Source organism: Rhinopithecus roxellana, chromosome 15 (assembly GCF_007565055.1).
Source record: "Rhinopithecus roxellana isolate Shanxi Qingling chromosome 15, ASM756505v1, whole genome shotgun sequence".
In the NCBI taxonomy this organism is placed as follows: Eukaryota; Metazoa; Chordata; class Mammalia; order Primates; family Cercopithecidae; genus Rhinopithecus; species Rhinopithecus roxellana.
In genome coordinates, this window is record NC_044563.1 from 44316214 (window position 1) to 44325377 (window position 9164).

General features: G+C 36.3%; 1 non-coding gene across 1 annotated transcript; it reads left to right on the top strand.

The window, feature by feature from the left end:
• Positions 1-5160: 5160 nt before the first annotated feature.
• LOC115893704 lies at positions 5161-5264 on the top strand. The gene has a single exon (XR_004053766.1). It is a non-coding gene; the product is annotated as a U6 spliceosomal RNA (small nuclear RNA).
• The last annotated feature ends 3900 nt before the right edge of the window (positions 5265-9164 follow it).

The following is a 9164-nucleotide window of genomic DNA, read 5'->3' on the forward strand; positions in this document are numbered from 1 at the left end:
TGACAGTCCTGAATAGGAGTGAAAGTAACAGGCTCTACTCCCAGGTATGGCCCATGCAAACCTTCTGTGTGTTCTCCTCGTCTTTCTCCATTAAACCTGGCTGGATGGAGACAATATTCAGGAAAACTTCATAAGTTATATATTTGAAGATGGAAGGACCACTATCAATCACTTTGGGTTTCTTCCAGAATGGGATGCTTTACTTTGGTGCATTCATGACTACATGAAGGAGAGGCACCCACTAACTCTCTCTGTTCTGTTATATGAGCAAGAAAGAAGCATCTACTGTATCTGAGTGATAAATGTTGGATTCTCTTTTCTTCAGCAGCTAGCCTACCCAGCTGATACATTTAGTATATGACAAGAACCATGTGTGTAAACCAGCAATTAATCTTCCCTACAACTTCTTCAAGCTGGTATTGTCCTTGTTTTATCCATGGGGTTAATAAGACCCAGAAATATTAAACAACTCACCAATTTATCAATTGATTTATTATCAATTATCAATTTATCATTGATTTATTCTAAATATAATAATTATAAAACAGGTTACCTTTAGAGATTATTTGTGATTATTTGTGAATTTGAATAACAAATAAATATTCCTTATAATCTGTAAGTCTTCACATTTAAGTGAGCCTCAAATTTTATTTTTAAATTAATTATTTGATCTGAGAGGACCATTCAAAAGATTCAAAAGGGAATACATTGAAAAATCAATCTCGCTGTTACCCCCATTCCCGAGCCAACCAACTTTCTATCTAGGAAGTGACATTTCTGGTGTGTGTGTATGTGTATTTTCATAGTCTGTGCATATATAAACATTACACACACACACACTCTTCTGTTTCAACACAAATAATTGTATCCTATTGTGGAAATCATGAAAAAAATCCCACTATATTAGATAAAACAGAAGCTATTTATTCAGAGCTTGGAAATCGGTCACCATCATTGTGTTTGACAGAAACTCAAAGGCAGGCAGGGCAGTGAGAAAACTTTATAGTGAAAAAAGGGCAAAAAAAAAAAAAAAGGGGCAAGGCTTCAGGTGTGCTCTGAATGGAGGCTGTTGACATGAGAAAGTTGGAGGTGAGGTAACTAGAGGCTAGGGTATCATCTGTGATTGGTTTGGAGAGCATATTTGACCTACTCTGGTTGGTCCTAAGTTGGAAGTCAGGATGAAAGTTTGGGAAAGCTGGTAGTCATTGACCAAGCTATGACTGTTCTAGGACTATTGCTACAGAAATTATGGTTTGGCTTCCTGGGATGAAGGTTGTAGGTAAGATTTTTAATTGTCATATGTAGTCTGGCCATTGTCTATTTGTATATTCAGTATCTCACTACGCATATTATCTGGATGTTGATTTTAAAAAAAATTTTATTCGGCAGTAATACTGACCTTGTTGGTGTATAATTCTATGAATTTTAATACAAGGATTGATTCATGTAACTATTATCTCAGTCAGGATATGGATCAGTTCTATCACCCAGACACACTCCCTCTTGCTAGTATAAACAAACTATTACTGAATTTTCTAGCTCAGCTACCTACTGAATCTGTTATACCATATGATGTCAGTATCAATTTATTTCAATTCAACAATGAACATATTTTTCTATCTGATTACATAGTTGTGATAAATGAAAAACCTGTTACTAAATAGTACCAAATAGAGATAAAAATATTACATGTTGTGACTCTGGAAGCTTGGGTGGGGAAGAAGCTCTCATGATTACTATAAAGGTGTAAGGAGTGATGAATGTGTGTAATCTGAAGAGAATCAAGTGCCTTCAAATATACATCTCATTGCATGCGTATAAATAGATCTGTGTGATTCTGTTTATTTTGCAATGATATCAAAACTCTGTGTCATGCCTTGCACTAATGATGGCATATGGAAATTAAGGTAACATTTTTACCTTCTACAATTTACATTACTGGAGAAGCTTACCAACCAACCAACTAACCACACAGACAAACAGTGTGTTCAATGCTATGACAGACACATGAAAACAGTATACTGAATCTAGAAGGTGGGCACAGGTAGAGCAGGGAAAACTTTATCTAAAGCAAGGAGATCACCCTCTCTTATCTCGTCATAGCAACTATAATTTGGCAATCATCCATAGATAAAAGTGCCATTGTGGGAGCTTTGAAAGTCAGACAGGAGATTGTAAAACCTCCATGGAGCCCAAGACAGAGGAGGGCTGTCCAGCTGTGGTTCTGGCTATCACTAGATATGGCCTTGTTCCCCTGTAGACTCAGCTACATCCTTGTTAGGCCTTGGTCTTATCACTAGAGTCATCTGGCAAAGGCTCTGGGAAAAGTCACACCCACCTGTGCCAAGGGAAACAGCCCCCCTGACCTCATTCCTGGCTGTAGATCCTGAAGCAGCCCTGTAATTTGGCTCCAGCTCCTCTCAGGAGTGATCTGAGAGCAATCCTGTCCATAGGGACCTGTTGAGAAACACTCCTGCTCATTGCCCCAGGGACAAGCCAGCCCACCTTGATTCCACCGTAAGTCTTGAAGTGATCTTCCAACCTAGCTCCGTCTTCTTTCAGCTATACTCCAGGAGCAGTCCTGCCCACTCAGTGACCCTCTGGGAGACATGCCCATCTGTGCCTCCAGAGTCAGGCCTGCTGAATTTGGTCTGACAGTATATCTTGAAGCAGCCTTATTTTTCAGCTTCAGTCACATTTTGCCTCAGTCCAGGGAGAGTTCTGCCTTCCAAGGAACCTGGCAAGAGGCATGCCCATTCATGTCCCTGGAAGTAGGCCTGCTGACTCTAGTCTCAGTTGTGGACCCTGATGCAGCCCTGTGACTCAATTCCAACCCCTCTCAGTCTGGAGCCAGTCCTGCCTGCCCAGAGATCTACCCAGTGACCCAGTAGGAGACCTTCCAGTGACTTGGAGGAAGCCACATTTATCCACAGTAACAGGTCTTTCAGCTGTGGACTCCACTGCAGAACAGGCTAAAGTGCTATTTGATCATGATCCTAAAAGCAATACCATCACATGAGGACCCACCAGGAGAAAGTTTTTACCTGTTGAAATCAGTTCTATAAAGACTGAAAGAGATATTTGTTCCTTCAAATGTACAGACACCAACACAAGGCTACATGTACACTCCAGAATCAGGCAAGCATGACACCACCAAAGGAAACTAATAGACCTTGCACAACCAACCCCAAGGAAATGGTTAACTATTAGTTGGATGAAAAATAATTCAAAGTAGTCATGTTAAGGAAGCTAACTGAGATGCAAGAGAACACAGATAGAAAACAAAATCAGGGAAACAATGCATTAATAAAATGAGTAGTTTAATAAAAAAAATAAAAAGTATGAAAACAACCAAACAGAAATCTTGAAGCAGAATGATAAAATGACAGAATAAAAAATACAATACAGATCTTTAGTAGCATGGTCAATCATGCAGAAGAAAGAACCAGTGAACTCAAGGCAGGACATTTGAAATTAGCCAATTAGAGAAACAAAAAGGAAAAAATAAAGTGAAGAAGACGTAAGAGTCCTATGAGACACCTTTAAGTGAATAAATTATGAGTTTTGGGAATTCAAGAAGGAGAGTGAGAGAGAGAGAAAGGGGCAGAAATCTTATTTCAAGCTACAAACTTCCCAAATTTTGGAAGAGATATGGATATTCAGATACATAAAGCTTAAAGAACCCAAGCCAAGCAAGATCAACCTAAAGAATAATACCCCAAGGCACAGTATAATTAAATTGTCAAAAGTGAAAGCCAGAAAAAGTTTGAAAGCATCAAGAGAAGAGATCATCACACACAATGGAACCCCCATAAGTCTATCAGTGAACTTCTTAGCAGAAATTTTACAGGCCAGAAGGGAGTGGGTTGATATATTCAAAGTGCCAAAAGACTCAAACTAACTGCTAAGAATAATATATCTGGCAAAACTGTCATTTAGAAATAAAGGTGAGATAAAGATATTTCCAGATAAACAAGAGCTAAGGGATTTCATCACTACTAGATTTGACTTACAAAAATAATAGTCTTTTTTCAAGTTGAAATGAAAGTTTGCTAAGTAACAACATGAAACACATGAAAGTGCAAAATTTACTGGTAAAGGTAAATATATAGTTAAAATTAGAATATTCTGATGCTGTAATGATGATATGTAAGTCACTTTTAACTCTAGAATAAAAGTTAAAAGGTCAAAGTTTTAAAACTATAGTTCCAATAATTTTTTTTTTTTTTTTTTTGAGGCGGAGTCTTGCTCTGTCGCCCAGGCTGGAGTGCAGTGGCCGGATCTCAGCTCACTGCAAGCTCCGCCTCCCGGGTTTACGCCATTCTCCTGCCTCAGCCTCCCGAGTTCCAATAATTTTTAATAGATACACAATATAAAAATATGCAAAGTGGGACATCAATAGCATAAAATGTGTGAGAGAGAAGAAAAACTGAAGAGCTTTAAATGCAGTTGAATTCAAGGTGTTATCAGTTTTAAATAGAATGTTATAAGATGTTTTATGTAAGGTCTATGCTAATTACAAAGAAAAACTCTGGTGGATACACGAAAGACAGAAAGAAATGAAAGCATACCACCACAAAATGTCAACAAATCACAAGGGAAGATAGCAAGAGTGAAAGAAAGAAACAAAGACATTACAAAACAGTGAGAAAACAATTACAAATGACAATAATAAATTATTTACCATCAATAATTACATTAAATGCAAATAAATTAAATTATTTAATCAGAAGACACAGAGTGACTACATGGATTAAAAAGCAAGCTCCAACAACATACTGCCTACAACCAACTCCTGTTAGTCTTAAGGACACAAATAGGATGATAGCAAAGGGATAGAAAAAAATATTTCATACAAATAAAAACCAAGAGAGCAGGGGTATCTATTCTTATATAACACAAAATAGACTTTAAATCAAAAACTGTCATAAGAGACAAAGGAAGTCATTATATAATGATGGAGGCATCAATTTACTAAAAGGATACAATGGTAAACATATATACACCCAACAGGAAAACACTTAAGTATTCAAGAAAATATTAACATAACTAAAGGAAGAAATAGACAATAGTTAGAATACAATAATAGTAGCAGATGTCAACATCCCACTTTCAACAATGAATGTATCATACAGACAGAAAATCCATAAGGAAATGGCAGTGCTCACTTTGGCAGCATATACACTAAAATTGGAATGATACAGAGATTAGCATGGACCCTGCACAAAGATGACATGCAAACTGGTGAAGCATTTCATACTTTTTTTATTATCAGAGCAATGCAAATCAAAACTACAGGAAAATATTATCTCACCCCAGTTAAAATGGATTATATCCAAAAGATGGGCAACAACAAATGCTGTCAAGAATGTGGAGAAAAGGGAACCACTGTACACTATTGATGGGAAAGTAAATTACCACAACCACTATGAAGAATATTTCAGAGGTTTGTTAAAAAACTAAAAATAGAGATATCGTACTATCCAATCATCCCACTGCTGGGTATATTCCCCAAAAAAGGAAATCAAGATATCAAAGAGATATCTGCACTCTCAAGTTTGTTGTAGCTCTGTTCACAGTAGCCAAGAATTGGAAGCGACCTAAGTGTCCATCAACAGATGAATGGATAAGGAAAATGTGGTACTTATACACAATGGAGTACTATTCAGCCATAGAAAGAATGAGATTCACTCATTTGCAACAGCATAGATGTAACTAGAGGATATTATGTTAAATGAAACAAGCCAGGGACAGAAAAACATATTCTGTATGTTCTCACTTGTTTGTGAGATCTGAAAATCAAAACAATTGAATTCATGAAGATAGATAGTAGAAGGATGATTACCAGAGGCTGAGAAGGGTAGTTGCAGGGTGGTGTATATGTGGGAGGAGGGGATGGTTAATGGGTATGAAAGTTAAAATTAGTAAATAAGGCCTAGTTTCATATAGCACAATAGGGTGACTATAGTCAATAATAATTTAATTGTATATTATCAAATAACTAAAAGATGCCAGGTACAGTGTCTCATGCCTATAATCCCAGCACTTTGGGAGGCTGAGGCTGGCAGATCACTTGAGGTCAGGAGTTTGAGACCAGCCTGGCCAACATGGCAAAATCCCGTCTCTATTAAAAGTACAAAAATTAGCTGGGGATGGTGGCACACGCCTGCAGTCCCAGTTACTCGGGAGGCTGAGGCAGGCGGATCACTTGAACCCAGGAGATGGAGGTTGCAGTGAGCTGAGATCACACCACTGCACTCCAGCCTAGAAAACAGAGTGAGACTGTCTCAAAAACTTAATAAAATAACTCAAAGAGTATAATTGGATTGTTTGTAACACAAAGAATGCTTGAGGGGATGGATACCCCATCTTCCGTGATGTTATTATTATGCAATTCTTTAAGTGCCTATATAAAAACATTTCATTTATCCCTTAAATATATGTACCTACTATGTACTCATAAAAATTAAAAAACCCAAATTATGATGAAAATAAAAATAAAATATAAGGAAACAGCAGACTTGAATAACAATACAGGCTAAATGGGCCTAACAGACACACACAGAGCATTCCATCTAATAGCGGCAGAGTACACATTCTTTTCAAGCACACATGAAAAAACTGTCCAGGATAGAGATCATCTTTTGGGACACAAAACAAATCTTAAAAATATAAGATTAAAATCATGTCAAGTATTTTTTCTATCCACAATGGTATGAAACTAGAAATAACAAAGAATCTTAGAACATTGACCAATATGTGGAAATTACGTAATGCACTCTTGAACAACCAGTGGGTCAAAGAAGAAATCAAAAAGGAAACAAAAATTATCTTGAAACAAATTAAGAGGGAACCACAACATATCAAAACTTATGAGAAAGGTGCAAAAATAAACAAAATACTAGCAAGCTGTCTTCAACAGCACATTAAAAAGATCAAATGCTATAATCAAGTGGCATTCATCGCTAGGGTGTAAGGATGTTTCAATATATGCAAATTGATCAATGTGACAGTACATAAACAGAACAAATTTTAAAAATCATATAATTATCTCAATAGATGCAGAATAAGTATTTGACAAAATTCAACATCTTTTTTTTAATGATAAAAACCCTCAACAAATTAGGTGTAGAAAGACTGTACTTCACATAAGAAAGGTCATATATGACAAGCCCTCGGCTAACATCATGGTCAGTGGTGGAAACTGAAAAGCTTTTCCTCTAAGATCAGGAACAAGATAAGGATGCCCAGTCTCAGAACTTCTCTTCAACAGAGTGTTGGAAGTCTTATCCAGAGCTAGCCTATAAAAGAAAAAAGAAAGAAAAGGCATCCAAATCAGAAAGGAAAAAGCTAAATTATCTCTGTTTAAGATAGCATAATTGTACATACAGAAAACCCTAAGACTCTACCAAAGCCTGTTAGAATTAATAAATTTAGTAAAGTAGCAGAATACAAAATCAATATACAAATATCAGTTGCATTTCTATACCCTAACAACACACTGTCCAAAAAAATTAAGAAAATAATTCAATTTTCAATAGAATTAAAAATAAGATACTTAGGAATAAGTTTAACCAAAGAAGTGAAATATATATAATATATACACTAAAAATATATACACTGAAAACTATGGCATTGATGAAAGAAATTGAAGAAGTAACAAATAAATGAAAAGATATCCTTCATTCATGGAGTGGAAGAAGTAATATTATTAAAATGTGCATACTACTCAAAGGAACCCACAAATTCAATTTAATACCTATAAAAATTCTGGTAAAATTTTTCACAGAAATAGAAAAAAACAATTCTGAAATTCATGTGGAATCACAAAAGGCCATGAATAGCCAAAGTAGTCTTAAGAAGAGCAAAGCTGAAAGGTATCACACTACTTGATTTCAAAATCTACGAAGGCATAGTAATCAAAAAGTATGTCACTGGCATCAAAATAAATACACAGAATAATGAATAAGCCCAGAAATTAACTCACATATATACATCATATGTGTGAGTTATAATATATATAATATAATCTTTGACAAGAGTACCAATAATGCACAATGTGGAAAGGATAGTTTCTTCAATAAGGGGCATTGTGAAAAGTGAATATCGACACATAAAAGAGTGAAATTGGATCCTTATCTTACACCATATACAAAAATTTACCAGAAATGGATTAAAGACTTAAACATAAGACCTGAAACTGTAAAACTTCTAGAAGAAAACATGGAAAAATCTCTTTGGCATTCATCTCGGCAATGATTTTTTTGGATATGGCACCCAAAGCACAGGCAACAATCACAAAGATAAACAAATGGGAGCACATCAAACTGAAAAGCTTCTGCAGAGCAAATGAAATAATAAACAAAATGAAAAGGCAATCTACAGATTGGGAGAAAATATTTGCACACTATCTGACCTATTAACCTCTTATCTGTTAAGAGGTTAACATCCAAAATATATAAAGAACTCATACAACTCAATAACAAAAAAGATAACCTAATTAAAAAATTGCTGGCCGGGCACGGTGGCTCACTCCTGTAATCCCAGCACTTTGGGAGGCCAAAGTGGGTGGGTCACCTGAGGTCAGGAGTTGGAGACCAGCCTGACCAACACGGCAAAACTCTGTCTCTACTACAAATTCAAAATTAGCTGGGTGTGGTGGGGGGGGTGCCTGTAATCCCAGCTACTCCAGAGGCTGAGGCAGGAGAATCACTTGAACTCAGGAGGCAGAGGATGCAGTGAGCCGAGATCATGCCACTGCACTCAAGCCTGGGCAACAAAAGTGAAAAGTCGTCTCAACAGTAATAGTAGTAGTAGTAATAATAATAATAATAATAATAATAATAATAAATGATAAAAAATTGCCAAAGGACCAGAATAGGCATTTTTACAAGGAAGACATACAAATGACCAAGAAGTATGTGAAAAGTTACTCGATGTCACTAATCTTCAGGCAAATGCATGTCAAAACCACAGCGAGATTTCACCTTACATTTGTTAGAATGTCTATTATCAAAAAAAAAAAAAAAAAGGGATGGGGGCAAGGAGTGCTGCTGAGGGTGTGGAGAAAGGGAGCCCTTGTACACTGTTGGTGGGAATGTAAATTAGTACAGCCATTATGGGAAACAGTATTCCTCGAAAAATTAAAATAGGAGCTAATCTTA